General features: G+C 35.9%; 1 protein-coding gene and 2 long non-coding RNA genes across 4 annotated transcripts in view; 1 reads left to right on the top strand and 2 right to left on the bottom strand.

The window, feature by feature from the left end:
- LOC107561033 (neuronal-specific septin-3-like) overlaps positions 1 to 8,513 on the bottom strand; it is a 122,149-nt gene that overhangs the window by 66,287 nt on the left and 47,349 nt on the right. The gene's annotated exons all lie outside the window — the stretch shown is intronic.
- LOC107561035 (uncharacterized) overlaps positions 4,331 to 8,513 on the top strand; it is a 5,319-nt gene continuing 1,136 nt past the window's right edge. The window contains exons 1-3 of the long non-coding RNA XR_001605798.1: positions 4,331 to 4,401; positions 4,887 to 4,891; positions 7,130 to 7,132. This is a non-coding gene — a long non-coding RNA (uncharacterized lncRNA). The remainder of the gene's footprint in view (positions 4,402 to 4,886; positions 4,892 to 7,129; positions 7,133 to 8,513) is intronic.
- The window catches only part of LOC107561034 (uncharacterized), a 6,616-nt gene continuing 6,004 nt past the window's right edge, over positions 7,902 to 8,513 (bottom strand). Inside the window, exon 3 of the long non-coding RNA XR_001605797.1 lies at positions 7,902 to 8,046. This is a non-coding gene — a long non-coding RNA (uncharacterized lncRNA). The remainder of the gene's footprint in view (positions 8,047 to 8,513) is intronic.

Here is an 8,513-nt window from a genome sequence, read left to right as displayed (position 1 = left end):
TATATATATATATATATATATATATATATATATATATATATATATATTCTATGTGGCAGATGATTGTCACACAGCACAAAATTATAAACTGTCATTATTTGTGTTTTCTTTCTGCAACTGCTTTATGCTCATGTGAACAACTTGGAGTTTTTAAGAAAAGCAACAGTTGATTAATAGCTTCAGTGAGAAAAATTAAAGAACATCGGGGGCCTTCCATAATATTCATCTCCTGCTTTGCAAAGTCACAAGCAATTGTCTTTTTGTTATATGAAGGTCACAATAAACATTAGACTGTATTGAACTGTATTCACCCGTACCCTTGTATTTACCTTTGACTTTCACTATAAAATGATTATTATTACATTTTAAAAACTATTATAATCTAAACAAGAGTAAGTAAAAAAAACAGTGCAAGAAACATTATTATGAAATAAGAGACTTGCTATTTGTGAAGAAAACTAGGAAAAATTATGGTACATATCACTGGTGAACACTATTAAATCATTTAAAGCTTTTATTTGATCAAATTATGCAAAAAGTGTGGAAATATAATTTAACTTTGTATTTGTAATACATAAAATGCTACTGAATAAGTGATTTTCACAACTGTCATTTCGTGTCATGTACTGTAAGTTAGTCCAAATGACATTTGTACAAGTGGGTTCAGAAAAAGAACTCAGCTGTGATGCATATATATCCTGAACTGAACATTGTGATTAGACAAATTAAATAAACTAGTGAGAATATGAAAAGTGTGTTTTAAGGGAGTTTATTTTTAAAAGTTCATGGGGTCAAAAGTGCCTGTTACCCAATTTTCTTGAGGTTAGCCCACATGCTTCCAAATAAAACTTCAGAGATGCACAGCCCATAAGATCAGCCTTTCAGAAACCTGCTGAGTTTGTGTACTAAAATGATTTGCTTTGAAAAGTTATATGCTGTATCTGCAGCTGTTTGACTGGGCGATTATAGCCCAAGAGCTCCTGTTGGCTTCAGTTTCTGAAGAAAAGCCAGCATGCTTTTGAGGGACTATGGGAGCACTCCATCCCACACACATGGAATTAAAGTAAAAAACAGAGAAAAAAAATAGAAACGGCAAAGAGGAAATCTATGCCAGAACAATACGTGTGAGAGCCTGTAGTTGTTCATAGATATTTTTTAATAAGCTCTTACTCCAGACAGAAAGTTTTACATTATAATTTACTGTTCTCAGAAGCAACTGTTCTTAAACCATTTCAGAGATACTCAGAAATAAATGACAGGCTGAACTAAGTCTGATCCAACAGACCTCTGCCACACACACAAACAGATATAACTGGACAGAAAGAAAGGCAAACATTTGGAAACTAACTGTATTCAATTTTCAAAGCAAGAAAATGTAAATCGATTAAACGCGGCTACATTATACCTTCAAAATTTGATATAATAGTGTGTGTTACTAATGAAGTATTTCTTTGTGCTCCCTGCATCAAACAAGTCTCATCAAACTCATCAAAACAAATCCCAAATTTGAGGTCTCTGTTTGTAAAGTAAAGCCTGAATATCAGCAGTGACTTAATACTCACTTAGAAGAAAAGTTCTTAAATTAGCTGCTTTTAAAATACCAAAAATTGAGCTCTGGTTAAACTATTTAATCGCAAAAACGCAACTACTTTTGAATGGTTGTCAGTAGGGAAACTTTTCTCCTGCAAAATGGTGCTGTGTTGGCCCTGTTATGGCGCTTTTCCACTGCATGGTACAGCACGGTACGGCTCGGTACGGTTCACTTTTTGGGGGTTTTCCACTGGGTACAGTACCTGGTACCTGGTACTTTTTTTAGTACCACCTCGGTTGGGGTTCCAAGCGTACCGTACCGTTACCAAAACGGGACGTGTAAACTCTGCTGATCACGGATTGGCCGGAGAAAATCGTCACTACCTGCGTCACTGAATTTGCGACATGAGACACAAACAGACCCGCTAGATTTAAATCAGCACAGCCAGCGAAGGATCGAACGCAACTGTTTTGAATGAGCGCACCTTTTTTAACAACCAAAAAGTGGCTGTTCCCCCTGTTGCGGAAGAACAGACGTTCCTCTCGTTGATAGCAGAGGAGCGGATTTTTTAGGAGTCCCGGCAGTAGAGGCGGATGTAAAATAAACTAAGTGTAAACAAGCAATTAGATTGTTTAACTAACAAATATCTAAACACATCAACTGTAGATGGTGAAAAAGTTGCCTGAAGTACCATGGGGCAGTTGTGGCATAATGGTTAGAGAGTCGGACTTGTAACCCAAAGGGGTGCAACTATAACGACATGTGAATAATCCCGCCCATTCTAAAGCGATACTAAACTGCAGTGGAAACGCAAACCGAGCCGAACTGAGCCATGCCGTAACGTACTGAGCCGTACCGAGCCGAGTCGTACCACACAGTGGAAAAGCGCCATTTGTGTGACCATTCTAATCTGTTAAACCCACCATACCAGACACCCAGCAGATGTAAAATAAACTAAGTGTAAACAAGCAATTAGATTGTTTAACTAACAAATATCTAAACACATCAACTGTAGATGGTGAAAAAGTTACTTGAAGTACCATGGGGCAGTTGTGGCATAATGGTTAGAGAGTCGGACTTGTAACCCAAAGGTTGCAGGTTCGAGTCACAGTACCGGCAGGGATTGTAAGTGAGGGGAGTGAATAACCAGTGCTCTCTTCCACCCTCAATACCACGACTGAGATGAGACCCTTGAGCAAGAACCCCCAACTGCTCCCTGAGCACAGCAGCAATATGGCTGCCCACTGCTCCGGGTGTGTGTGTGTGTTCACTACTGTGTGTGTGCACTTGGATGGGTTAAATGCAGAGCACAAATTCTGAGTATGGGTCACCATACTTGGCCACACATCACTTCACTTTCACTTACCTGAGTCTCTCTCATGAGCAGCGCGCAATCAATAGATTTAAAACCAGGCCAGCATATGTTAAAGCAGCCATCCTTCAGTGGAGCTTTATTTTTCTTGGCTTTCTAACAAGGCCTCTGTGTTGAGGCTTATGGCCGCTTTAGGGCAGACCATACATTAAGATTATCTTATATTTCCAGACCCTTCATAGAACTAAAGAAGCATCAGCTTTCATTTGTTTCATTCCTCCGAAAAGTGGTTAGTGAAGGCAATATGGTGTCAATTAGAAAGCAACAGCAAACAGGCTATAAAGAAAAAAATTAATAATAATGAAAATTTTACCAACATAAAAGATCAGAGAACCTTCTGAAACCAAAGGGGTTATGTGCAGCATTTGCCCAAAAAGCATACAAGGATGCACATTTGGAAATTGTACCAAAAATAATTGTACCAAATTGGACCAACTTTTTTGTCCCAACATTTGAGTTGGTGCAACAATCCTTAAATTGCAGTTTAAGTGATGCTGCAATCATTATACACTGGCAGTTCATTTGGTGCTGAGATTTCCTCATTACCATTTAGATCAGTCTGTTGACTAGTCAGTAAGGTTAATAACTGTTCATAATAATTGTGAGCAATATATAAAGGCAAAGAGTAGAGGAATAAGTTTCCATTTGTCTTTTTCAAGGAATAACATTTATTTGATAGCACAGTGCAACTCTGAGAACACAGAGCGTAGTCTGGTTTAATAGGCTGTCTTTGGGGACCAAAGTATGAATTAAACTGTATTAAAGGGTTTCTCCTGGAGAGTTATAAGTAAAAAAAAAAAATTATTCTCAAATTTGTCAAAAATTTTCAAAAATTTAATCATTCCAGTTTTGTAAGGTCTGAGATAAAAAAAACACCCAATACATTGTAGTTACAATATGGTATTGTAACTTTTGTGCATGAACATATATACACACAAACAATCTTCAACTATCTTGTATATTTAAAGTGACTATTTGCACAATGTTATTTGTCTGTAGGGACAGGGTTGTGCTGAGAGAATTCAGTGCTACTCCTCTGAATCTCTCTGCCAAATCTATGGCTATCCAAAGCCCTTAAACACCAGCATTTCTAAATGGTAAGACTGAGTTTTCTGTTATAAAATACCAGAGCAATAATTACTGACAGTGTGTCTGGGTACACGTGTGAGGTCATGAGTCCTTCAGGATATCCCATACGCCACTTTAGTGGAACAAGACCAGCACTTGAGCATCCGGTTTGGAGGTCACTGAATGCAGAATGTTAACTTTAAGGGCTGTAGAAATTACACAACCATGTGATTAAACTGCTGGATGAATGATATTTCAGTTATGCAGATGCTGTCTGTGAACACACAATATATGTGTATCATTGTAACTAGGCCATTGACTGAAATACAGACACAAATTCACCTATGCTCATACAGATCCTTGTGAAAAAAGAAGTGCGCTTTATTGTAATGAATGTGCACTTGTAGTGTACTTCAGATCTTAAAAGTATGTTAAAAAGTAAGTAAAAACTGTACTTGCAGATAATAGGCTATTATATAAATGAAACAAAGGGCCGCTTAAGTGTACTTAAATAGAGTATACATTCATAACTATGTTTCTGTTAAGTACACTTTTAAGCAAATAAATAAATACAGTAAGTAAACTGTTAAGTACACTGAATAACTGTGTTTTTCAATATTACAAACAATCCTATTTAAGTGGTTCAAAAAAGTGCACTAAAGTTCAGAAAATTGCATTTAATATACTGTAATTTAAAAACTCCAAATAGCCCTCTCTGCTTCCACAATAGAATCTAGAGAGTTAGCTACATGTAACACGTGATCATTGTTTCTCTCTTTGTGCTTGTTATCTTAACTATAAGAGCAGGTCATATGGGTTTTTGAAAAATATCTATTTTGCAGTTTATAACGTAGCTATCCTTAAATGAAAACAATCTGCAAAGTTGTTAATCAAAAAAGTGCATGATAAATAAAGATATTGTCTCTCAAAAGAGAGAGTCGATTCTGAATCGCCTTAATGAGTCGTCATATTTTCGAATCGTTTGCCTGTTATCGGTATACGTCACTGGGTAACACATTTGCATAATCCCCGCCTGCCCATGAAATACGAACAGAGTCTGACCTGCCCACAAACACTTCCGCTAGTTAGTGTGTTTACATCATGTGGAGAAGACACTGGCTGCGTCCGAAACCGCCTACTTCTCTACTATATAGTAGGCGAAAAGCAGTAGGCGAGCGAATAAGTATGTCCGAAACCTCAGTATTCATAAAAGAGTAGTCGAGAAGTTCCCGGATGTCCTACTGCTTCTGCCCAGCTCCTTGAGTGCTCGTTGATGGATACTTTTCTATCCTAGGAGGCCACGCGAGAGGATACATCATAAAGAATGTATCCTTTCTTTTATTCTTATTCTTATTCTTTTACTCATTTATTCATGTTTCCTGTTTTCAGTAAATAAAATATAATTGTTTCATGTGCATTAATTCATTACTTGACTGAAAATTGAGATGTATTCACCTTGGCTGCGTTTGTCTAGTCCACTACACTACACATGTGTAGTCATGCATAGCTATGGCATATGACAAAACAAATTACATTTTGATAATTATTGGCCAGCATTTATCATTATATTGTTCATAATAAAGTGTTGGGGTGGGCTAGCAATGCATTCTGCGGTAATCTTCATTTTTAAGTAGTAATACATTTTGCGAGTGTAAAATTAACAGTTTTCTCCAAAGGAGAGATCTTCTCGCAGCTGATCGACGTCTCCTTTGTGCAGATATTAAAAATATTGCAAATGCTGAGGAAAACTGTACTAGTTAGGGTTGTGGAGTTACTGATGCTATGAGGTGTTAGTGCACCTGTCCCTCTTATGTTCTTATGTTTTATTAATACTGTAGAACTTATAATTACATACAAGCTCAGGGAAAGATGATTGTATTTTTAACAATGAACGATCATAATGACAAAAAGCAAAAAAAAAACATAAATATAATGGGTTTGCATACATTATATGCACAGAAAAAAAGGCACAATGACAAGGTTAAATATCTTTGAATAATCATAATATTCATATAATCAGTGCATCAAAATATTGCATTTGTTGTTGTTGTTGTTTATAAGCCGGAGGGATGAAACGAGAGAAATTCAACAAGAAAAAAAGGAAAACAGGAGATTTAAGCCAGTTTTGCTTATAGATGAAACATTTTGCACATAAAATAAAGTAACAACATATTCAAGAGATAACGATTTTGGGTTTTAGTAATAAAAAATAACTACTAATTCAGTTTAATCCTTAAATATATTATTTTTTGACTTAACATTGCACAATTAATAAAAATATCATGTAGAACTGGCAACAGTACAGTTGTGAATCATAACAATAGTGATTAAAAAAATAGTGCTAAAACTGCACAACAAAGTGTTCACATGTCATGCAACAAATTGCCATTTGTAAGGGAATTACACATTTTTTGAACTACTGATATACAGGTCTTAAATGGAAAATAGTGCAATGTAGGCTGTGACATCTGGACTAACATTTCATGCTGAGCCTGCACATACATGCCTGCTGCAAAATTACAGCAGTAAACTGTTCTTCAGTCCTAGAATTTTGGGGGAGAGCCTTTCAGAATCCATCTGCATAAGGAATTTCTGAACAAATTCATAGTAGAATTTGAGGTCTTTTGGGTATGCCAAATTAAGCACATAGATTGTACCCAGCATCAAAGCACAGGCTTGTGCCACAGATCTGATCTGCTCAAGAATCATTACTCCATCAACAATGATTCCAATATCATCGTAGTCTCCAAGAACACCTCTTTAATGACACATATGCCCATGGTGATGTTTTCCAGGTCTTTCAAGAAGTCATCTCTTTGACTGTTCTATATTTAAATAAAAATAAACTGTTATTAGACATTGTTTAGATTCATAACACTTTGACAAGTCTATACAATCAAGGGTAATTAGGACGAAAACTATGACACCCCCTTCCCCCATATATATATATACATATATATTAGGGGTGGGAATCACCAGAGTCCTCATGATATGATATTATCACAATACTTGTGTCACGATACAATATTATTGCGATTTTAAATATATTGAGATATTCTGCGATATATTGCAATTTATTACCTTTTTCCAACTTCAAATTATGTCCCAAAGGAAAACTTTGACAACATCTGTTTTAACTAAAAAGAAACATTTCTCAGTTTGTTTATCTCACTTCAGTTTTATTGTTGCAGTGCAAAATAAGATTGTCAAACAGACAAACTGACCAACACTTTCATGAAAACCTGTCATAAATGTTGTATGCACCTGGCAAACTCAACTATTTGTATTACAGTCTAATGTCTAATCTAATCCACCTTAATTAGATGTAAACAGGTATACTGTTTACATTTACTATATGTAACAGTGCAACCTGAAATTGTACTAAAAAGTTGTAAAGACCTTTCAGCAATTGGGGCATTTGAAAGAAAATTACTGTTAAATTTAAATTAAATTAAATTAAATAAAACATGTAGTCTTACATCTAGATGAATGAAAATTCTGGGCTGAAACGGAAACCGAAAATTCTGGATGCACTTGGCCGAAACTGCTTTGTAATGATTATTTATTATTTAATTAAATAATATAAAGTAACTCAATTTTAATGATACTGAATAAAAAAAAAAAAACACACAAGCTAATAAAATAACCACTTTTACTGAAAGTAACACAATAAAAATGGACAGAATTTATATTAATATTGGTAACACTTTACAATAAGGTTCATAAGTTTATAATTAGTTAACTACTTTAGATAATGAACTAAGAATGAACAATAGTTCTTCAGTATTTACTAATCTGACAAAAACATAAAAGAAAAATACAATGACGCAAATTAACAGACGTTGCTATGCCATTTATATGAGCATTCAGATCTTACAGAGCAACTTGCTTACATTAAAGTCAACTGAATATTTACTGTAATATGTGGTGATGCATAATATAAAAATACTTACTGTGCAAATCACTCGAAACACTTCAGGAAAATGACTTCAATTCACACCACGCAAACCTGGAAACTTCCTTTGGCAACAGGGAAAGCATATGTGTCCGAGTCACATGCATGTGCAGAGGGAACCTCAAATGAAAGCAAGCATACAATAATTATTATTGTTAGTTTAAAACACATTCATTCCATTGCATTTCTGTCTTTTTTTTTTTTTACCAATGGAGGCACAAGAGCTCAACTCTCCTCCGGCCTCCCCCTCCCATTCTCTATCAGAGACATGAACTGAAATGAACTGTGAATTTTATTAACATTAAATCTTCCTCCTCCCATTTTCACCTCAAAATTTTGGAGAAGCTGTGCCTCCCCTGCCTCCTCTGACTAGCCGCCACTGCTAGCACTAACGTTACCTTACCCACCGCCAAAACAAACTGCTCTAGAACAAATCATTAAGAAGATTAAAGATTACCCGTCCAAAACGATTTATATCTCATGTTTAATCACACTAGAAACCGGCAGATTCCCGAAGGACTGGCTGTGGTAAAACGTTAGGCGGGAACAGCCGTTGCGGCCTGGAGCTCGCATCTCCGAAAGCACTT

Source organism: Sinocyclocheilus grahami, unplaced genomic scaffold, assembly GCF_001515645.1.
Source record: "Sinocyclocheilus grahami isolate Dianchi unplaced genomic scaffold, SAMN03320097.WGS_v1.1 scaffold752.1, whole genome shotgun sequence".
Classification (NCBI taxonomy): domain Eukaryota; kingdom Metazoa; phylum Chordata; class Actinopteri; order Cypriniformes; family Cyprinidae; genus Sinocyclocheilus; species Sinocyclocheilus grahami.
Note: the sequence above shows the minus strand (reverse complement) of the source record. Positions and strands in the feature narration are given on the sequence as shown.